The sequence below is a fragment of the Hylobates moloch genome, unplaced genomic scaffold (assembly GCF_009828535.3).
Source record: "Hylobates moloch isolate HMO894 unplaced genomic scaffold, HMol_V3 SCAFFOLD_13, whole genome shotgun sequence".
NCBI classification, from domain to species: Eukaryota; Metazoa; Chordata; class Mammalia; order Primates; family Hylobatidae; genus Hylobates; species Hylobates moloch.
In genome coordinates, this window is record NW_026652288.1 from 102,557,441 (window position 1) to 102,580,645 (window position 23,205).

At 46.8% G+C, this 23,205-nt stretch overlaps 1 long non-coding RNA gene across 2 annotated transcripts in view; it reads right to left on the reverse strand.

Annotated features, from left to right (window-relative positions):
* Positions 1 to 409: 409 nt before the first annotated feature.
* Positions 410 to 23,205, reverse strand: part of LOC131380993 (uncharacterized) — a 51,805-nt gene continuing 29,009 nt past the window's right edge. Inside the window, exons 3-4 of one of the 2 annotated variants that reach the window (XR_009209370.1) lie at positions 6,134 to 6,258; positions 410 to 956 (exon numbers count right to left, since the gene is read on the reverse strand). This is a non-coding gene — a long non-coding RNA (uncharacterized LOC131380993). The remainder of the gene's footprint in view (positions 957 to 6,133; positions 6,259 to 23,205) is intronic. The other variant, XR_009209371.1, reaches the window with a different exon arrangement.

Here is a 23,205-nt window from a genome sequence, read left to right on the forward strand (position 1 = left end):
AAAATATATCCAAAAAATATGCCTAGAAAGAGATCTGAGGGGATCTACACCAAACTGTTAATATCTATCTTTGGGTAGTAGGGTTTTAGGAGATATTTGTCTTTTTTATAATTTTCTGTATTTCCAATACAGAAAATGAACGTGTATCATTCTTAGAAAAAATACAAATGTGTATCATTCTTGGAAATTTACTTAAAATGAATGTGTATCATTCTTAGAAAAAAATTATTTAAAAGAAACAAAATTTTGGTCTGAAATATGTGTATTCTTTTCACATCTCATTTTTCAGATACATGAAATGGCAGCTACGAACCATCTTAAAAGGTCAGAAAATAAATGATTGGTTGGCTCGAGGTCAGCCAACAATAAAAAATGTGGATGATCAAAACAGTTTGCAATATATACAATGCTAGGTGAGTTAATTTTATTAAGGCTGAAGAGAAAAAATGTATAAAGGTTTTCAAATGAAGAACCTGGCTTGACTGGCATGTGTCCTTACTATGATCCCAGCGTGTCCATCTTGCAGAGGGCTTAAAGATGATCCACATCAGCCCCCACATTATACAGACAGGAAAGGCACTTGCTCCAGGTCTGGGAACTGTTTACAGCAAAGCCAGGACTAGAACCCTGTGTCCAGCTCCAGCTCCCGTCTCAGGGCCAAAGCTACAAGGACACCCACCCTCTCCGTGTGACCATGGAGGATGCCGTGGCTGAGATTTCCTTCCTGGAGCGCTCTAGGTGTGCATTCTGATGGCTCACGTTACTTTCTTCTCGATGGCGGTCTTTGGCTCTGGAATGTGATCTCCTTGGAGATGGACATGGCACTAGGCCTGCGGATCCTGTCTGTCTGGAGTGGGCAGAGCTTCTTCCAGAATACCAGGGCTTCCTGCCACGTTCTCTTCACTGCATGGCAGTTTGTCTGTGTTCTCTGAAGTACTCTTCTGGGTTAATTTGCCCTAAGGGAGGAGAGCAGAGATTGGAAAAGTCAAAATATTAGATTATGTGAAGATCACTTATAAGTTACTTGGAAATTCAATTCTACCACTATCCCCTGAGAATGTCCTCACTGCTGGGAACTGTCCTCACTGCTGGATCTTTGGGAGGAAGGAGGGTGATGAAAGGGAAGAGGAAGATGCTGTAGACACTGCCACTGCCCTCCAGGGTCTCAGAGTCTGAGTGGGGGAATAGTCAATGGGAAGAAGGAGCTGTAAAATAAGGCAGCCTAGAAGAATGTGAAAAGGTACAAGCCAAATACAGCGCAGCCGACTCGACAGAGATTGTTTAGTTTGGAGGGAGGAGGTCCCCAAAGGCTTCCTGGAAAGGATGGCGTTTGAGATAGGTCTTTGGGAAATAGGATCTCAACATTTAGAGACAGAGAAAGGGGCATTTGAGGTTGAGGGAGCTGTGAGTGACAGTATGGTCAAGGTAGATGCAGAACAGCCTTGGGGGTGGAACTAGAAACAGGTAAGGGGCCAGTGTGGCTGGAACTCAGTGCACATAGGAAAATATGAAGAGAAGGTGTTGGAGGGATGTGGGGTCATGGTTGGAGGTGCTTGAAGAACCCATAAAAGTATCTGGACTTATCCTATATGCAAAAAGGAGGTGTTGCCTGCAGGATTTTGAGGTGAGCTATGCTTTAGGAATTTTTTTTTCACATTGGAGGGGAAAAGACTAGAGTCAGAAGCATCATTTTAGAGAGAAGAAATAATCGTGACGACAGGAAGATCCCAGGCCCCCTCCTTCCAGCTGGTGAGGAGAGAAACCAAGCTCGTTGGTTCTTCTTAGACTTTGTGGCTGCTCTTACCACTTGCTGAGAGAAACTTCTGAGCTGGTGTTTCAGCAACTTTAGTTAGAAGCCAGGAAATGTAAGTAGCGATACTGGTGGCCCCTCTGGGATGGATGGAAGGCTGGCGTCCTCCCCACTACCACGCAGGAGAAATTGTGCTCCCACGCTAACAGCTGGGACCCCAGTGTGGTCCTGAGTCGGCGACTGTAAAGCTACATTTTCCAACTAAGGGATGCCTCAGGAAATAATAAATCTCTCAGGATTTATGGGTCAGGAAATTCTTTCAGGAGAGAAAATAGAGAAGAGGTAAAGCAGAGATGGGGCAAGGCAGGAGAGCAGCTGCCCAGGACCCTCCTGGCACAAATATTGGGCTTGGTTGGGTTGGGGAGTTGCCCATCAGAACTCATGGCTGAGAAGGACTTGAAGGATAATCTAATAGGATCTCTCTTTTGCTTTTCCCTTCATTGAACTCATGATTCCTTCTCTGCAAAATAAGAAGGTTGAACTAAATGACCTTCAGGGGCTTTGCCTCCAGGTTATTTGATGCTCGTGGTGAAGCCAGTCTTCTCACTAAGGACTCTGATTATGCCACGTGCCTCATTTTCCCCAGCTGAAAATGCAATCAACCGAGTCACCTATCACCCATGTTTGGGCTGAGGATTAACGATGAGAGGACATCTGGAGACGTCCCTCGGAGGGATACAGCTGGGCCCGATTACCTCTTATTTACTGCCTTTTTACTCTGGAGATGGCCCACATACTCACCCTAAGGAACAATGACAGAAGCATGCAGACCATCCCAACACACCCTCCAAAACACCCCCAGCCCAGCAGCCAGTCGCCATGCATAAAATGCAGAAATCCACAAACACAGACTCGGGCACACACATATGCACATGCACACACGTCCTCTTTCTTCCCCTTTTCTGCCTGGTGTCTGTCAAACAGTGTATCCCCTTCATTCTCAGAGATCTGAGACCGGCCTTGTTCTGGAGTTGGTGAATTCCAGCACACCCCCTGCCTTCATTCCAAGCTGGAGCTCCGGGTGCCGTCAGCAGATGGCGCCCGGAGCTCTCAAACGACTGGGTGAATGCCTCGGGCCTGAACTTCTGGCCTCCCCACTCCCACCCTTGGAAGGGGATAATTTGGGAGTCATCTGTGGGAGGGCTGCCAAGGCCTTAAATTTACTACTTGGAGCTGGGATAATTTTCCCCAGACGGAGCATGGAGGGGGAGAGAGGAGGAAGGAAGCGGGGTGGGGGCTGCAGACCTGGTCAGGGCCACGACAGCTCCAGCTCTGCCAGCCATAGAAGGCCTCACTGCAAGGCCCCATCCAAAGGGGTGTCTGAAACAAGGGCAGGTCACACCCTGGAGGGGGAAGTGCTCTCACTGGTATGAAAACCCACGAGAACAGAAGGATTTACAGACAAAAAATAAAGCCAACAAGAGCTTCCAAATCATGTCTATCCCTCCCACTTCCAATCTCTGACTCATCTTCTAAGCCCAGTTTCAACTTCACCTACTGTGTGAAGCTGTCCCTGACCCACACACCTCCTGTCAGCATTAACCATTCATTTCCTTTTAACTTTTTATTCTGCAATTTTCCAAGCATATACAAAAATAGAGAATATGATATAACAAACTCTCTTATACCCATCGCCAGCTTTAATAATGACAATTATCAATGTTTTGCCAAATTGTTCATCTATTCTCCAGCCTTTTTTCTGGAATATTTTAAAGCAAATCCCAGACATCATATCATCTCACCCCAAAACACTTAAGATTTTTTTCCCTAGAGTTACTTTATTTATATATTTTGAGATGGAGTCTTGCTCTGTCGCCCAGGCTGGAGTACAGTGGTGTGAACTTGGCTCACAGCAACCTCCGCCTCCCAGATTCAAGTGATTCTCCTGTCTCAGCCTCCTGAGTAGCTGTGATTACAGGCCCCTGCCACCCTGCCTGGTTAATTTTTGTATTTTTAGTAGAGACAGGGTTTTTCCATGTTTGCCAGGCTGGTCTCGAACTCCTGACCTCAGGTGATCCACCTGCTTTGGACTTTCAAAGTGCTGGGATTACAGGCATGAGCCACCATGCCTGGCTTTCCCTAGAGTATTTTAAAATAACCTAGGCATCTGCATGCATCTCTAACTGAGAAGGACTGCTTTCCCTTTAACATAACCACTTGCCATTATTATATCTAACATTTACAATCGTTCTTTATGGCACTTAGCTCCCTGTGGCATTTGTCGTGGTTCGTTTGGTGTGAGAGTTACACTGAACCTAAGTGTGTATCCCCTCCATTTGACTGTAGTTGCGTTTGGAGCATGGATCAGACCTCACTTATTCTGGAGTTCTCATGGACTCCGAACAGCACCTGCTCAGAAGCCCTGGAAAGTCAGAGCACAGTTAAAAACATTCGCCCTGAGAAGACACTCTCACGGTCATCGCTGGGACCCAGAGTCCCTCCAGTTGGAAATGTGAAGTCAAAGGAGGAAATTGTTCTTAGACTGAGTCACAAGACTCGTGTCCTTTTCTCCTGAGGTAGATAAGAGACACACACACAGGCAGATACACACCTCATGGCTCCAGGAGCTGCAGAGGCAGAGAATGCAAAAAATGTGGCGGTGCCAGCCGCAGCGAGGTCTGGAAATGCCTTCTTAATTGAGCCTTTCTGGGAGCTGCACAGGCTGCCTGGAGGAGGGACAGGAATGGAGGGGAGAGTGAGGTGGAAGGGGCCGTGAAGGGCCATGTCTGAGATGGGGCCCAGGGGTCTTTGATCCTACTTCGTTTGCCGTGAGTTTAGAGACCCAGAAAAAAGAGCCTTGAGTTTCTTCCAGTAAAGCACTGTTAACCTGAAAAATGCCCATCAGGACAGAATTGCTCCATCTTTGAATGGTTCTATCTATAGGAAAGTCTTTTCTAATAGGCGCCCAAGTCTGTTTTCCTGCAGCTTTCACCCACTGGGGCAATTCTGAACAAATTTAGTGGTTTGACAGGAATGATTTGTGGTGGGGATGGGACTCAGAAACCTCTGCAGGGTGCCTAGTAAGTGCTAGACATGTTGCATGCATTAAGTTGTAAACCAGAAAACCCCGGAGAGATCTTTGCTGTGGATATTACTGTCCCACGTTGCAGATGAGGAAAGGGGCTCCGGGAAGTCTGCACCTTGCCCAGGACACAGGTCCACCCAGCTCTTGTCTAGCCTGTCTTCTGGTTTCCCTTCAGACGGCTGGAAACACGGCTCCTGAATCCTCGAGCCCTCTGGTCTCCGGGCTTCAGCCCTCCCATACAGGATACACTTTCCCAGCCCATCATGACCAGCTTCTGGGGTGCCCTCTGTTTGGTCCGCAACCCTCTTCAGTGAGATCCCAGACAGGGACATAAGCATTCTTGTTGCTTTGCTGGGAAAGCATGATATGCCAGCCAGCAACCGATGTCCATCATCATTTGCTTGAAGAAATAACATGAGCTTGTGACTCCTGGCCACACTCTGGAAGCAGGAGGAGCACAGTCTGAGGTCAAAGGATGTCACAACTCTCAGCCAGGCTGGCTGAGACAGGTTCTAAAACAACCCTCTCCAACCTACTGCTCTCCTACTCCCAGGACCCAGAGCCACGGGCCCTGCCATGGAACAGGTTGCATGATGTTTTAAATCAAATTGTATTTATTCTTTGGTGAATAGGTAATACGTTCTCATGGTTTAAAGTTGAAAATGGTACCAACGATATAGAGTAGAAAGTCTCCCTCCTACTCCTTCCTCCCATCACCCATCTTCCACTTCTAGGAACAATGTTTCTAGCTTCTGGTGCATTCCTTCAGATGTAGTCATCATGGATACAATGCAAATAAGTAGGTATATGTGTATCCCTATTCCTTTTTCCTTTTTAAATACAAAATCAGTATATTATACTGTTCACCACTGCCCTCCCCTTTAAAAAGTTTTTTAGATTTTTTGTAGAGATTGGATCTTGAGATGTTGCCCAGGCTATCTTGAATTCCTGGCCTCAAGCGATCTTTCACCTCGGCCTCCCAAAGTGCTGGGATTATAGTTGTGAGCCACTTGAACTCCCTCCTTTTTTTCACTTAGCACATATTCCTTCAAGTTTGTGACTTGGAGGGGTTTAAATTCACCCTCTTCTGCACCAGTGGTCCAAATGTGAACCCTACATTGTGCACCCAAGACAAAACACAATGCAGGCTGGGCATGGTGGCTCACACCTGTAATCCCAGCACTTTGGGAGGCTGAGACACGCAGAGGGCTTGAGCCCAGGAGTTCAAGACAAGCCTGGGCAATACAGTGAGACCTTATCTCTACAAGACAAAAGAAAAAAAAAAAAAAAAAACAGACCTAGTGTTGTGTGCTTGCAGTCGCAGCTACTCAGGAGATTGAGATGGGAGGACGACGTTGGCCCAGGAGGTAGAGGTTGCAGCGAGCCGTAATCACACCACTGCATTCCTGGACTACAGAGTGGACTGTCAAAAAAAAAAAAAGAGATGAAACTCTCATTTAATGCTTGTTATACAGATAATCTCCACATAGATATAAAGAGACGACTGCAGATACATTCTTTTTTGCATCTCCCATGTACATTTTCCAAGAGATTTTGCACTGCTCTTTGGGGGATGTGACCCCTACTTTATAAGGACAGCAATCATCCAGGAACTGACATGATTTATCCAAACTAAGCTGCTGCCCTATTTGAGCTACTCTGATTTTGTGCTTTGGAGGCATTAGAGTTGAGCATCTGAGAACAGAGAGACTTGGCTGAGTTTTCTAAATAATAACTTCAATATACACAGATGTGCTAGGAAGAAGTCACGCTGTCAATATGATTCGGTCAAAGGACTCAGGTTTCTCCTTCCACCTTGAACTGAAGATGAGACGTGCACCAAATCATTTTTTTCTAAGCTTTCTTTTAGCTTCCATGGCTGCAAAGCAGTGATAATTCAACTTGCTATTAGGGTTTTAAGTACTCCAAGGTATTAAATACCTAGCATTAAACAGTACAAAAATATATTTTTAAAAATACCAACTAGGAAAGTGCTAAAATGACACTCCGTCTTTGCCTAAGTATACTATGAGAAATGGAAAAGCTGGCCTCTGGGGGGCCATCTGCTGAGCCCAGGAGTCTAGGAACCTTCGATGATATATGTGCAATCACTGAATTATGCTGGAGAAAAGATCTAAAACAGACATGGTTTCAGAGCATTCGTGATAAATTGTTCTTCACAAATTGAAGCTGATTATTTCTCCCCCTCACATTCCCAAAGAGGTGGTCTCTGCTTTTAAGCAGAGTTCATTCCTGGAAACTCCATCTTAAAGGGAAATCCTAGTCTGATTGTATAGTTAAGGGTCTCTCTCTTCAAACATGCTCAGTCTCATGAGACAACTGAATGGATGAAAGTGACAGGATGGAAGAATAGGCACATTTAGACCACGTCAAACAAGGGTGGCAAACACTGAAGCCTGCTTGAAATGATGCTCTGTAAAGAGAATGCAGTTTCGTATAACGAACAATTGGTGCAGTTATTGAATAATGTAGATGGCCGTTGAAGTAAAAAAGTACAGATGGAGACACAGTAAGACCTGACGCATGCCTGGGAGATTTAGAAAATGGTTCCCCAGGCCGGGCGCGGTGGCTCACGCCTGTAATCCCAGCACTTTGGGAGGCCGAGGTGGGTGGATCACGAGGTCAGGAGATCGAGACCATCCTGGCCAACATGGTGAAACCCCGTCTCTACTAAAAATACAAAAATTAGCTGGGTGTGGTGGTGCATGCCTGTAATTCCAGCTACTTGGGAGGCTGAGGCAGGAGAATCGCTTGAACCAGGGAGTCGGAGGTTGCAGTGAGCTGAGTTCGCACCACTGCACTCCAGCCTGGCGACAGAGCAAGACTCTGTCTAAAAAAAAAAAAGAAAGAAAGAAAAAGAAAATGGTTCCCCAAATGGAGCCCACTGTGCTGCCCCCAGCTTTCTCTTCCCTTCACCTGGGCCCTTCTTCTACCCTGAATATCTTGGTCCAGGGTAAGGGACAACTGTCATAGAGAGCCTTTCTGTGCCTCAGTTTTCTTCACAGGAAAGTGGCCATGCAGCAGTCCAAGGACATTTGCCAAATGTTGCAGAGTCTGGGAACCAACCGCCTCCCTTCCAAGCCTGATGGAAGAAATGGCCTCCCTTCTAAGCCTGATGGACCTGGGACATCTCGGACCAGAAAACCAGAGGCCAGCTGATTAAATATTAATAGTTAGCTGGTATGAGAAGGTCTCTTGAAAGAGTTCAAGACCAGCCTGGGAAACATATGGAGACCCCATATCTACAAATAGTAAAATAAGTTAGCTGGGCACGTGCCTGTCGTCCCAGCTACTCAGGAGGCTAAGACGGGAGGATCACTTGAGCTCAGGAAGTTGAGGCTGCAGTGAGCTATGATTGTGCCACTGCATTCCAGCCTTGGTAAGAAAGCAAGACTTCATTAAAAAAAAAAAAAAAAAAATCCTGTAATCCCAGCACTTTGGGAGCCTGAGGCAGGCGGATCATGAGGTCAAGAAATCGAGACCATCCTGGCCAACATGGTGAAACCCTGTCTCTACTAAAAATATAAAAATTAGCTGGGCATGGTGGCACATCCCTGTAATCCCAGCTACTCGGGAGGCTGAGGCAGGAGAATCGCTTGAACCCGGGAGATGGAGGTTGCAGTAAGCCGAGATTGTGCCATTGCACTGTAGCCTGGGCGACAGAGTGAGATTCGGTCTATAAAAAGAGAAAGAAAGGAAAGAAAGAAAGAAAGAAAGAAAGAAAGAAAGAAAGAAAGAAAGAAAAGAAAAAAGAAAGGAAGGAAGGAAGGAAAGAAAGAAAAAAAGAAAGAAAGAAAGAAAAGAAAAAAGGAAGGAAGGAAGGATGAAAGGAAGGAAGGAAGGAAAGAAAGAAAGAAAGAAAGAAAGAAAGAAAGAAAGAAAGTTAGCTGTGGTGTTAGCTGGGCCAAACTAAGAACGCCAAGTCAGTTTTGTCTGTGTTTTACATCTACAATTTTAAATATCAAATGTACACACTGAAGAATTTTTTTTCCCTTTGAACTGGTGAGTGGCTTTGGCTCCCAGCAGAACAAATGGAGAGAAAGCAATGAACTGTCTGTGGAGTGAGTGTGCATTAAAACATGGACTGAGGATCTCCCCCATGGGGCGGGGAGACTGAGACAAAGCTGCCAGAGGCTGCTGGCAAGAGATACCCACTGGTTCTAGACCTGGCGGAGAGCGCTGGAGGTGGGTGGGGAGGTGGGGGTTGGGGAGCGTGTTGGAGTTGGGCTTGGGTCATTGTAGGTGAGCTGGCGTGGTTCTCTCTAGGGAAAGTACCAGAGAGGCCTGGCTCTGGGGAAGTTGGAGGTTTTACTCCCTGGCATCATCTGCAGTCAAGAGTGATCTGGCAGATACTATCTCTCCCAACGAACTTGGCAAGGGTCTGGTCCTGTGTGAGGAGGCAAGGAATTCTCTTGGATCAGGTAAGCACACCCAAGTGAGGCAGCACACAAGAGCTCCATGCCTGCTCTGCAGACAGAGGGAAGTTAGCATCCGCAAGAGGCAACTACACAGCTGCCACCCCATTCGGTACTTCTCTCAAGGCACATGGGCGGTGTGGCAGAGCCTGTTCCTTGCTGACCAGTGTCCATTCCCCCTTTCTTCCTTAGTATCAGATTCCAGTTTTATTTGGAGTGGTGATGAGACTACATTTCCAGCCCTCCTTGCAGCAAGGATGGCCAGCGAGACGCAAGCACAAGTCATGAGGTGGGTCTCCAAGGGGGCCGACTTGGTGGGGAGAGCACTGTGTTGGCCTTTGGCATTCCCTGTATTCCTCTGCCGAGGACTCTGTAGTAGCCCATGAGGTTACAGGGCTGATGCGAGACTTGTGCTCTAGTAATGATTGATCATTTTGTAGGCTGCAGCCTATCTACAGATATCTTTTAGATGGGCAAATACACTCCCAATTTGGCAAAGTCACTCCAGTTAGGACTTTTACTACCAGCTAAACAGAATTCCTAGCTGATCCAGATGGACTTGGAGAGAAAAGAGCTCCCAGTCACTGGAGATGTGCAAGCATCAGTGGCAGGGATTAGTGGGGCGAGGGGCCTGGCAGGGGCTGGGTGGGCAAGTGCAGGACTAGAAGTCTTCAGTATTTGATATTTGGTGACCCTCTGTGAGGTGTTCAAATCCCAGCCTCCTGGGGCTATTGGTTAAATGGTTTTAGTCTGAGCCTTAAAACAACAACAGGCTCAAAAGAGAAGAAATTCATCACAAATTAGGGGCCCATTTGTGTCACCTGCCTCTAAAGTCGGAGGCTCTGCAGCAGAAGCCCTGTGTTGCTGGGGAGAAGGTGGCTTCACGGACACTCCCGTTTCAGTGTGACTGCCTTTGGGGCCTATAGGGGGCACTAAGGAACTACGGGATCTTGTTGCCTCTCCGGCGGGGTCAGCGCTCAGACCTCCAGCCACCCCTAGCCAGCAAGAGGAAGGAATGGGGCTGGGGCTGGGACAAGGGTAGGTTATAATGGGTAGAAATGAAATCACCCGTTCCCCATTCTTCTTAAAGATGTAAAATGCAGAGCACCTGATTTTAAAGTTCAGCAGAAAATGTCTCCCCTCCACAATGAGAGCTTGACATTTCTGTCCCTGAATCTTAGACTAGAAAGGGGCCTTGGAGATCAGCCAGTCCTCACTATTCATTTAGCAGATGAGAAACTGGAGGCCCGAGAAGGAAAGTGATGGATCCAAAGCGAGGCAGGGCGTTAGCAGCAGGGTTGGGCTTCAGGCTGGGCCTTCCAACTTCCAGCAGAGTGTTCTTTCCACCACACCACACCCAGCGTCTTGGCCACGTTTCTTCTCTTTTCTGGCCCTGGGGGGACTCTGGCAGGGCTGGGGGTCTGATGTGAACTGGAATCTGTTCAATTTCACCTCTCATTGCTCCTGCCAGCTCGCCAGCTCTGGCTGATGGAGGCAATTAGAAACAGACATCCCATAAGGGCATTCCAGAAAGATCTCTTAAAATTCCACAGCAGCTGGGGACTTGCCTCTCCCTGCAGGGATCATCTGGTGTGTAAATACCTAGTTGTGTAAGGCACAGGGTTGGGGGGCCATGCTTACACACACACAGTCTCTCAACCCACATTCACCCACAGATAGAAAAATAGAGAAATATTCAGTAGGAATTCCTTTCTTTTCTACCTCCCAAAGAGAGAAGTGAAGAATTTACAGGCCACCCTGGGAACATTTAATTACTTGCCGCTGAGGGATGGGCACTGTATTTGCACTGGACAGTGGGTGGCAGAGGGTGGGGGACATCCCTGGTTTTCTTCCTTGCACTGCAGAGGGCTGCTTCCCACCACTGGGTTCTGAGGAAGGCCAAGCAGCGTTTGTGGCCAGCTTAGCAAATATGCAGTCCAGGAGCCTGGCTGAAAGGTGTTGCCTCAGTTTATCTGTGGGAGCCCTGAGGCACCAAAAGACAAAATGGCAGAGCAAGGAACTCCAACCCAGGACCACTGACTTTGATTAACCCGTTCAATGATCTCCAGTGACTGTAACATCAAAACTGAAGGGCAGGCCCTGGCTCATGAGTTGATGGAGCCCTCTCTTTCTCAGGGCTCCCATTTCACAGTTGTCACCCGTCAAACTTGCTTTGGCCAACAAGTGCTGCTGTTAAATTGGCCAGCGTTCAAGTAGACCCAGAGGGCCTTTTGTTAGAAGTCAGTGGGAAACAGCCAAAGTATTGCAAAGGCAGATGGAAAAACCGGACACGTTCTCTAATCTGAGGGAGCACCTAGTTCCACTGTGATTTACAGAAGGCTAGAAGGGGAAGGAAAGGGTCATCATTCTGACATGTCTACATACCAAATTGGTTGCAGAGCTTAAGAGAGAGCCCACGTCTTCTGTTTCGCAGACTACAGTGTTTTCAACACCATCACACCACCACTCCCAACTCCTCCCTTTGAGGTTGCATTTGGCCTGAATATCCCATGAGAATAGTGTAAAACTGTTAAAAAATTAAATCAGGTCATGATTACTATAATTTTTTATTAGGTAGGCCCAATAACTCTGAGCACCTTTTGAAAATCTGTCCTGGGACTTGTGGTTAATTGTGATTAATCACCGATCCATTTATTAGATGATTTCACATTACCAATTGATGTTTTATCCCTGTTGTCCCCGTTTTCCAGTGATCTCCTCTTGCTGACATCCCTTAGATCTTCTATCTGTGTTCCAGATGCAGCATTTTGCAGACTAGCACTCAGGGAGAGAAGAATGAATCCATCAGTTCGTTCTGCTGATGATTTTTGTGTTTGGAAGTAGAAGTGTATTTGTTTATTTACTTATTCAACATCAAACACTTGCTGGTGCTGGGAAAGGTGCCAGGTGCTGGGGTAGGAGTTGGGGAATAGAGGGACAGAGAACTTGGTTTTAAGGGATTTAAATTTTGGTAGAGGGAGACAGAACGTACCCACAATTAGCTCTAATATAGAGAATAAGCCCTACAAGAGAAGGAAAGATGAAGTGAGCTCAGAGGGAAGAATCACTTGGAGAATAGGTGGGACAGCAATCAGGGAGGAATTCCTGGAGGTGGTGGCATTAAAGCAATGCCTAGAAGGATGAGTGCTTCTGTTGTGCAGAGACTGGGGAGGTGGAAGAAGTGGGGCAAGGTATTTTAGGTGGGGGAAGGCAAACAGGAAGGAGAGCCATGGCTTGTCTAGTAATCATGAGAGGGTCAGTTTGGCTGATTAGGCTGGTCAACTGGAGGCAGTCCTTGGATGGTGATGGAGATCAAGTGGAGAAGTTTGGGCATCAGGCATGGGGAAACCACCATGGCTTCCTGAGTGGGCGAAGCGCGGGGGCATCACTACCCTTGAGAAGGGTGAGCAGCAGCAGCGTGGACTGGCTGGGCATGCTCACGCTGTGACTGCCTTGCCCCGGGGCACCTCTCTGTCCTGCAGTCACTCAGAGTTCTGCTGTGTGTCCATCTCTCCCACTCCCCCAGCATGAATCCATAGACCCCAAGAAAGACCTGCAGTGTCTTATGTTTGAATGATGATCCCCTGGCAGAACTCAAACCACACGCCCTGCTGAATGGAACTCTCTTCTTCCTTTCCATAAAACCAGAGAAGTTTGTAGAAACCTCGAAGGTCATCAATTCCGACATCCAGTTGATGCTTAGATTTCCTCCATTGCTTCTCTGCAAAGTGTTGTCTGTTCCATGCTTAAATGTCTCCAGTGATGGTGAACTCACTACTTCAAGAGGCAGTCCATACTCAGGGTAGTCCTGGACTCACTAATAGAATGGACAGAGCCTGCACCATCCCCATTTCTGCCTCACCCTCGCCGGCTAGCACTGTGACAAGGCATCTGTCCACGTGTGTTGAATAGCCCTCAGAGAGAGAGATCCCCTTACCCCAGAGCACATGAATTTCCCAGAAGGTCCCTGGAGTAAAAATCTGGTATTAATTTTACTCCTGTTTGAGCAGCACTTTAGAGTTTGCAAACGGCTTTCACAGGCTTTATTGTTCTAGTGCCCATAACACCACTGTGAACAATGCTGTGGCATTTCCATTTTATGTATCAGGAAACAACTCCAAAGGGAACTCACCCAGGTTGAACATTGTGTCAAGGTCAAAGCCAGGATCCTACTCCCATTTCTTCTGACTCTAAATCTTGGAATCTTCTCAGCAAACCAGGTAAGGAGGGAGGTCTGTCCCCAAACACTAGCTTTGGGATATTATTTTTTTCATTAAACAACATATTATGGATATAATTATTTGAATCAAAAGGGCAGGATGGTGTGTGTGTGTGTGTTTGTGTGTGCATTTGTGTGTGCATGCATGCAAGGCCATGGACATGCCCATGGAGGTCCTTTATACTAAGCTGAAATACTTGACTAACAGGTTTGACTAACAGGTTTCCTCTTCCTGTTTCTCTTCTAGAAGTCTCACCATGGCTCTGTCTCAGGGCACTCAGCCCCAAAGTGGTGGAGCCAGAGCACTCTCATTGGCACCACATGCTGAGCAATTGAGCTAGCACGCTGACAGAGGCAGGGATGACACAGGCCTTGTCGTTGATAACAGGATGAATACTGAGGGCCATCAGCCCATGAGTCCTTTGCTCGTCTATCCTAGAAAAAGGAATGTTTTCAAATACCTCCACTATCAATCATCAAGAAACAAACATTTGTTATTCATTGTTTTTTGTGTCCTCTGATGTAACGTTTTATCCAGGAGTTCAGGGACCTCAGTTTCTTTATTTGTAAAATGGGCATATGTGTGTGTGGGAGGGGTGAGGGGGGTAAACATGGAAGCATTGGACCAGTTGTTCAAAAGGGACCTTCTCAGTTCTAGGTTTTTGTTTTGTTTTGTTTTGTTTTGTTTTGAGATGGAGTCTTGCTTTTGTCACCCAGGCTGGAGTACAATGGCACGATCTCGGCTCGCTTCAACCTCCACCTCCCAGGATCAAGCGATTCTTCTGCCTCAGCCTCCCGAGGAGCTGGGATTACAGGCACCTGCCACCACGCCCAGCTAATTTTTGTATTTTTAGTAGAGATGGGGTTTTGCCATGTTGGCCAGGCTGGTCTTGAACTCCTGACCCAGTGATCCGCCACCTCAGCCTCCCAAAGTGCTGGGATTACAGGCCTAAGCCACCACGCCCAGCCCCTTCTAGGTTCTGAAAGAGGGAAAAAAATGTAACGTGGTTTCAAAATTGACTGTGACCCAGGTGTAGTGATGAAGGAATAGATTCATGCATGTCCATTTGCCAAAGACAGAGAACCTCCAGGCGGCCCTGGGGCTGTGCTTGTCTGCCCGGTGAGGGGATGCATGAGGAGACTGCAGAGACCGCTCCTAACAGGGCTGCTGTGTGATCCCACCAAAACATTGCAAAGAACTTGCTACAGAGTTTGGGGGAATTGCTGTCCACAGTTTCAAATAAGAAGCTGCAGAATGACAACATCGGGGTGGCAAGATATGTCCAAAAGGATGCTGAAGCAAGACAGAAGATGGCTGGAGGTTAGACTTATGAACTGGGTGGGGCTGGTGATGGCGAGGAGGAGAGAGAGGGTCAGCTCATTCAGAAACACCCAAGGAAAGAGCACCAGGAATCCACAAGGGGTTGCCCTGTAGGGCACCTGCCCAGGGATGTATGGACAAAAGATCTGGGTTCAAGCCAGCCTCACCATTTACTAGCTGTATGACTCTGAACAATTAATAGCACCTGCCTCAGACTCAGTTTCCTCAGTGGGGAAATGGGAAGAATGCTCCCTACCTTACAGAGCTGCTGAGAGGGTTAAATTACATGGAATATGTGGAAATGCTTAGCAGAGTCCATTCATACATTGAGCAAGCGTGTGTTATGTGCCTACTGTTTGCCTGGAAAATAGTAAGTACTCTATCACTATATTAAAAATATAAAGTCAGATAGAAAATGCATTATTTGAGGTCTAGAGTAATCCCTAGGTATTAGGGAAGTTGGTAAATGAAACCGTCAAAAAGATAGGTGAGTTGTTATTCATCATTTTGGGTATTCGTTGGTAGAGAGAAGTGAGCTATTCAGTGAACTGTGGTACTGGCAAGATTAAATGGAGGGGAAGCATGGAAAGAAGCCATCTCCTCCAACAGAGAAGAAAGACAAAGGCTTGAGCTTTCACAGCCTGAGCTTGGGCTATTTAAACCAGTGTTGTAACGTTTTTCTTTTCTTTTCTTTTTTCTTTTATATATAGAGGTTTTGGGGCTCTATCATCTTTGCCACAACGCTGGACACAGAAGGCTTCTCTAACCATGTTTTAGCCCATTTGTTGCTCATTTGGGATCCGTAGAATTTTTAGGGGTCCATAAGGATTGGAGTAGGGACTTGTGACATATTTTCAAAATTTCAAACATCCCATAAGAAACCATGTGTCCTTACAATGAGGTTTTATTTGGCTAGAAGGAGATTAACCAGTCATGTTGATCAGAGGCTCCGGCGTATGCTTTGATGAATAAAAAAGAGAAATAAAATAAAGGCTGTTGCTTAACAAGTTCAATGTGTTGAGAAGTCAAAATTCTTTCAAACATAGAGCACAGATCAGTTGGAGATACAATAAAGAGTAAACATATAATTGAAAACGTTAGCACCATTTCAACCCAACACTCCCATTTTCCAGTTGAAGACCCAGAGGCCAGGGAAGTAAAGACACTTCTGAGGTCAGAGCTGGTCAGTGACAAAGCCAGACCCAGAGCCCAGGTCACCAGGCCACGGGGCTTTTTACTGCCTCAGTGCTCGTGAGCCTGGTTTTAAAATTGACTACATTGATCTGGAGGTGTTAGTGAAAACAAGTCACCTTCCTAAAGTCACTGCCTGGGTATCAAAGGCAAGAAGGATGCTGCCGAGGACTTTTCCTTGGGCCTCTGTTCATTTGAGTGCAGTCCCCTGATGGGTTGTTGGTCCAGCTCATGTCTGGCTGATGTAATTTCCCAAGGCAAGGACAAGACTGACAGGCAGGAGCGCCCGGGGAGGTCCTCGGGGGAGAAGAACATCCTCTCTTTATCTTCAAAGCAAATGTTCAGGAAGAGAAATGGCAACACTTCCCAGAATTCAGCCTGAAGCAAAACACAGATGACATATCGGACTGGCATCTCATCCGTGAGATGGGGAGACGTGACCGTCAGGGGTCGCTGAGGAAATGAAGGGGTAAATTTATCTTACGGAGGTCAGTAAATAAGGGAGTGGGATACGTAAGAAACAGCTCCTGTCTGTAAAAGGAGCAGATGGATAAATCTAGGTTTTCCAAACAGAGGGACTCAAAGTTGTGAGCTGTTGAAGAAAGGTATTTAGTTGGGACATCTTCCTCAAGGTTATTGGTAAATAGCCAAAACTAGGGCGCAAGAATTCTGGGAAAATTAGATAAGATGAATTTAGTTTCACAATGGCTGAGGGGCCGTATATTTCCATTCGGGAAGGCTGTAGATGCTTCATTCAGCAGCATCTAATGATTGCATTTGGAACACGCAATGGCTGTTTCTGGTTTGGGGGCTATCACAATTTAATGAAATGTCTGGTTTGGATTTCTTCAGGCAGTTGGTCCCTTCAGTTTCCACAGATTTAAGATTCTATCCTCTCCCTGCTTTCTTCCAATGAAGTTGACGTACTGTGATTCCAACTGGATAAACTTAATAGTCACACATAACTTTTGACTAGAAATAGGTGGACTGTAAGCCATCACTTAGGCTTACTTTTTGAAGATCTAAAGTCATTTGGAAGCCTAAGTGGCTCTTTGAACCCCGACATCACTCCTAATTCCTTTTCTTTATCCCCTCATTCCACAAACACTTATTCATCACCGAGGGCAAGCGAGGCACCAGGAAAGGCACGGGAGGAGCGGCTCCGGGTGTGGGAGGACGGCCAAACACACGGTCCCCACACCAAGTAGTAAGTAGTCCTTACTACACAGAATCTGGTAGAGAAGTTGGAAAGTGAGTTCTTCGCCCCAATGACTAGCGTTCTAACCATCACATCTCAACAAGTATTTAATGAGATAGAAAATGCTCGCGGCAAAACCGTGGATACAATATGCTTTGAATGAGAAAATCCTGGTCTCCTCCCTTGACACACACGCTCCAGAAGCCCAGCTGTCAGCCACAGCACTGCCCTCTCTGCTGGGAACTAACCCTTCACCAAGCCCTGGAGATGATGGTGTCCTCATGGTCCCTGACTCTGTCTGCTTCTTTGTGTCTCCCACTGCCATTTGAGGCTGAGTCATCATCTCTCATCACTACAGCCCCCTCACTGCCCACCTGTGTCCACTCCTGCCTCTTCCACATGGCAGCCTCCTGGATCTTCCAGGAAAGCAAATCTGACCTTTATGCCACCTCTCCCCGCAGTGGCTTCTATTGTTCTTAAAGTTAAAACGTCTTAAAGTGGCCCGTGAAGCCCTGCACAACCTGGTGTCTCCCTGCCACCTGGACCCTGACCCTCATTTTTTTTTTTTTTTGAGATGGAGTCTCCCTCTTCCACCCAGGCTGGAGTGCAGTGGCGTGATCTTGGCTCACAGCAACCTCCGCCTCCCAGGTTCAAGCGATTCTCCTGCCTCAGCCTCCCAAGTAGCTGGGATTACAAGTGCACACCACCAGGCCTGACTAACTTTTGTGCTTTTAGTAGACATGGGGTTTCACCATGTTGGCTAGGCTGATCTTGGACTCCTGACCTCAAGTGATCCACCCGCCTAGGCCTCCCAAAGTGCTGGGATTACAGGCGTGAGCCACCGCGCCCGGCTGACCCTGACCCTCTTTGCTCCAGCCACGCTGATGTTCTTCCACCCCCCATACTCATGGGTCCCTCCTCTCACAGGGCCTTTGCACATTCAACTCCCACCAACAAATCCCCTTCTTCCCCTCTTCATCTGGCTACTGCTGACTCATCCTTTAAGTATCAAACTACTTGTCATTCTCCTGGGAAAAATGTCCTCCACCCCTGTGTCTGCATTAAATTTTCCACTTACATGCAACTAGAGCTTCATGTGCATCTTCTTTACAGCCCTAAAGACACTTCAACTTTAATTTTGTGTGCAGTTATTTGATTAATGCCCAGCTCTCCTATTAGACTGTGAACTCATGAGAACAGGACAAATGACTGTGTCATACGGTAGTGACTCTCTAATATATTTTGACAGAATGAAGGATGATCTCATGCTTGGCCCCTAGTAGGTGTTCATTAAAGTAACCGGATGAATATGGGAAGAAAAGAAGCAATAGTAATTAAGAAAGCTGGGTCCCAGCACTTTGGGGACTGAGGTGGGATCACCTGAGGCCAGGAGTTCGAGACCAGCCTGGCCAACATGGTGAAATGCTGTCTCTACTAAAAATACAAAAATTAGCCAGGCATGGTGGTGGGCACCTGTAATCCAAGCTACACAGGAGGCTGAGGCAGGAGAATCACTTAAACCCAGGAGGCGGAAGTCGTAGTGAGTCAAGATCATGCTACTGCACTCTAGCCTGGGTGACAAAGCGAGATTTTGTCTCAAAAAAAAAAAAAAAAATTAGCCAGGCATGGTGGCGCTTGCCTGTAGTCCCAGCTACTTAGGAGGCTGAGGAACAAGAATCACTTGAACTTGGGAGGCGGAGGTTGCAGTGAGCTGAGATCATGCCACTGAACTCCAGTCTGGGTGACAGATCGAGACTTGGTCTCAAAACAGCAACAAGAAGAAAGCTGGGTCCTAGTCCCTGATGCTCTGCTGACCTGCTCAGTGGCCTGTCCTTCTTGAAGCATCAGGGCCTCCTAACCAGCATGCAGGGGTGTGCCACTCTGCTGCCCACCAGGGGTCTGAAGGACCTGAAGTTGAATCCTAGCTCCCACTGTCTGGCTGTATGATTTTGAGCCTATTTTACTTCTCTGAAAAATTCTTACGCTTAAAGTCTCTCCAAGTTCTAAAAGTTGAGAAATCTGTGAGGACCTGCACTATACCAGTAGCAGTAAGAATGGAGAGGAGATGGATAAAAAAGAGATTTCACATTAAGGGATGAAGTAAACCAGTGGTTCTTAAAGCAGGATCCCAGATCAGCAGCATGAACATCCCCTGGGAACTTTGGGAACTTGCTGGAAGTGTAAAGTCCACAGACCCACCCCAGATCTACTGAGTTAGAAACTACGAGGATGGGTCCCAGGAAAAAAAAAAAAAAAATTAGCCGGGCATGGTGGTGCACACCTGTAGTTCCAGCTACTTGGGAGGCTGAGGTAGGGGAATCACTTGAACCTGGGAGGTGGAGGATGCCGTGAGCCGCGATCAGCCTGGCGACGGATCAAGACTCTGTCTCAAAAAAAAAAGAAAAAAAAAGCCCTCCAGTAGGTTCTGAGGCATGCTCAAGTTTGAGAACCACTAGTTTGGAGGCTGAGGGTGAGGGAGAAGGAAATGTTGAGGGCAGAAGAGGAAGTGTAGCCAGCTGGCACTCAGAGCTTGACTTGCCTGTCTCCTAATAGTATTGACTCCCTGACTTGTAGGAGCTGTCTGTAGGGCACTGGGGGTTCGGGGTAGGGATTTTATGTAGGTCATCTACAGACAGAAAACTCACTTTTACGAGGGATATATGGGAAGTTACAATCAGGGAGAAACTCACGTCCTGATTTCATGAGATGTCCCAACACAGCATGAAACAGGACAAGGCCCTGGGAAATGGGACCATCTCGTGCACCTGTGTCCTGAAACATCTGGCAATCCCAGACACAGGGAGAGTCAAACAGCACTGAAGAGACTTCACTATTTCCTTTCCCCGGAAACATCCGGGGCCTGAGTGATCCGTTTGTGCCTGAGCGATCCCTCTCCTAATAAGGACTCCAATAGGCACTGTACAATTCCCAGGAATGCTTTCTATTCTTGCCAAATAATCAAAACACTGAGGAGGTAGAACCAGGAGGGGGTGTCCGAACACAACCCCACCCATGTCACCACAAAGTTTCACACAATAAACCCAACATCTGGTTTCTTGTCTGTGTGATTACCACTGGGATGCTGTGGAGACCAGGGACCTATTGCTGTAGATGCACAGAACTTGGAACCCAATCAACTCTTTCCTCACACTGTGCTGATGTCTTCTGTGCATGCTTTGGCCATATTATTTTTCTGTTTGCTTGCTTTAGTCAATGTGGTACACACATACACACACACGCACACAGACACACACACACACATATATATGTTGACAACCATTATCTTTATTTTTTAAATATTCTTTTGTACCTGCCAAAGTTTTTTTCCGGGAATACTTGTCATCATCATTATCAAAATTATTTAAAAGCTAGTGCTCAATGGGAGGGGTTCTCTGGAAGATGAGGCTAGAGGAATATGTTCATTTATTTGCTCATTTAAAATGTATTTATTGAGTACCTATTATGTCTCAGTCACTGTTCTAGGCACTGGGAGACAGCAGCGAATAACATAAATAAGTTCAAGCCCTCATGGAGCTTGTAGTCCACTGGGGAAGGCAAACTATAAGTGTCATTAGATAAGCAAACAGGACATCAGACTATTATATGTGCTGTTAAAAAAAAAAATGAAGCAAGAACAGAGGGTAGGGGGAGTCAGAGCAGAAGGGACTATTTTATTTTGGGTAGTCAGGGAAGGCCTCCATGCTAAGGAATCTAAAAGAAACAAGAGAATGGGCCCTGCAGACATGAGGGCACTCCAGGCAGAGGGAAGGGCAGGTGCAAAGGCCCTGAGATAGGAACTTGCCTCCAGTATGCAGGGGCCCAGTGTGGCTGAATGGAAGAGGCACCAGAGCGAAGAGTAGAGATGAGTTGAGGGAGATAGAGAAGGGACAGCTAGCATAGGGCCTTGTAGGCCACTATAATGAATGGTGCTTTTACTCTGAGCAAGGTGGTAATTACAGATTTTGCGCACAGGGATTATATGGTCTGACTTCCAAGTTCTAAGAGGAGCACTCTGGCTGCTATTTTAAAATAATAGTAGCCGGGCGCAGTGGCTCATGCCTGTAATCCCAGGACTTTGGGAGGCCAAGGCAGGTGGATCGCGAGGTCAAGAGTTCAAGACCAGCCTGGCCAAGATGGTGAAACCCCCGTCTCTACTAAAAGTACAAAACTTAGCCAGGCATGGTGGCAGGCACCTGTAATCCCAGCTACTTGGGAGGCTGACGCCAGAGAATCGCTTGAATCTGAGAGATCGAGGTTGCAGTGAACCAAGATTGCACCACTGCACTCCAGCCTGGGTGGCAGAGCAAGACTCTGTCTCAAAAAAAAAAAAAAAAAAAAAAGAAAGAAAGAAAGAAAAAGAAAATAGTAGCAGAGCAGGGGAGAAACCACCAAGCCCGGTCAGGAGGCTTGGCAATAATCTGGATGAGAGCTCAGGAGGTTTGCTTAGGGTGACAGCCATAGAAGTGGTAAGCAGGAAGAACTCCCAGTCTCTTCCAAAGTTAGAGACAACAGGATTTGCTGGTGGATTGGATGTGGGACAGAGAGAAAAGGTACAGCCAACCAATAAAAGCTACCAAGTTTTTGTTTTTTGCAACTGGATGAATGGAACTGTCTTTTAGCTGAGACAGGAAGGACTCTGGAGATAGGGAGGATGCATTGGGAGCTCAGTGTAGAGAATTTCCATTGGAGAAGTCAGTAACACATACTGAGGCTAGAATTTAGAGAGACGTACTAAGAAATGTGTAGTTTAACCCAAAGGCAACCTAGAAATACAACATCCAGTGAAGCCGGGAAAGGTGGACTGCAGGAGAGGAAATTAGAGGCAGAAGACACACTAGGAAACCACGGCCCTGGGGTTGACGGGGAGGCCTCAGCATGGCGTGGCTGAGGTCAAGGCCGAGAGATGAAGCTAAGCCATGTTCCCCAGCAGGCCACGAAGATCGGCAACCCGTTACAACAGACACTGTGAAATAAATTCCCGCATGCTAGCCAATGGCCCCCTTCTAAAATCATGCCCAGGACATCAAAACCGCAGGGTCACAGAGGGACTGAGGCAGTTATTTCAAGTTCTGACCGTGGGTAAAACACAAGACGTTGCTGATTTGAATATTAATCAATAACACTCCAGCTTCAGTTTAAATACAACTTGGGCCTCCGCATAAGTAAAAACTGAGCAGAGTTTTGCTCTTACCATGCTGTGATGCCGCCATTATCTTCATCTGGCAGGGACTTGCTTTCCTGTTAAAACTTTTAAGCATTCCTTCTGTGCCGTATCTGTTACACAGAGCAATGCATAATGGACTAGACAGGATTATTGGCCCAAATGACAAAACCAGATGTGATATGGAAGTTTTTTTCCCTATAACCACACATACATCTTTGGCCTCACACAGCTGTTCATTGTAAATAGGAAGATTCACACAATGGGCGAGATGGGGTGCAAAACCCACCATCCACATTCCTTTAGGAGTAGGAAGTGGAGAAGGGGCATTACCTCAGGTCTCGTCTCCTGGCCCCGGCAGGTGCGAGCTGTTGCCTACAGGATGTGATCTGCAGATTGTGAAGGGGCCACTTTGTAGAGGACAGCATGGTAGCGAAAACCTCTTGGGATGGGAACCTGGGCCCCAGTGCTGCCGTTTTATGTCCCGAGATTTGGGACAAGTCGTGTCAGCACTCCAAGCCTCAGTGTGCTCATCCACGCAGTGGGGATGAGAGAGTCCTTGTCCTAAAAATGTCTTTCTCAGGTTTTTAAAGTTAGGATTATGTTGGCCTCATAAAATGAGATGGGAAATGGCCATTTCCTTTCTTTTTTCCTGACAGCTTCTGTAAAATGGGTCTATAAGTATTTGATAGAAGTCACCTGTGAGACCATCTGGGTCTGAAGTTTTCTTTGTGGGAATGTTTTTGAATAAGATGATGAATTGAAATTTTTAAATAGAAATTGGGCTGCTTAGATTTTCTGTTTCTTGTTGAGTCAGCGTTGGTAAGTTATGGTTTTCGAGACA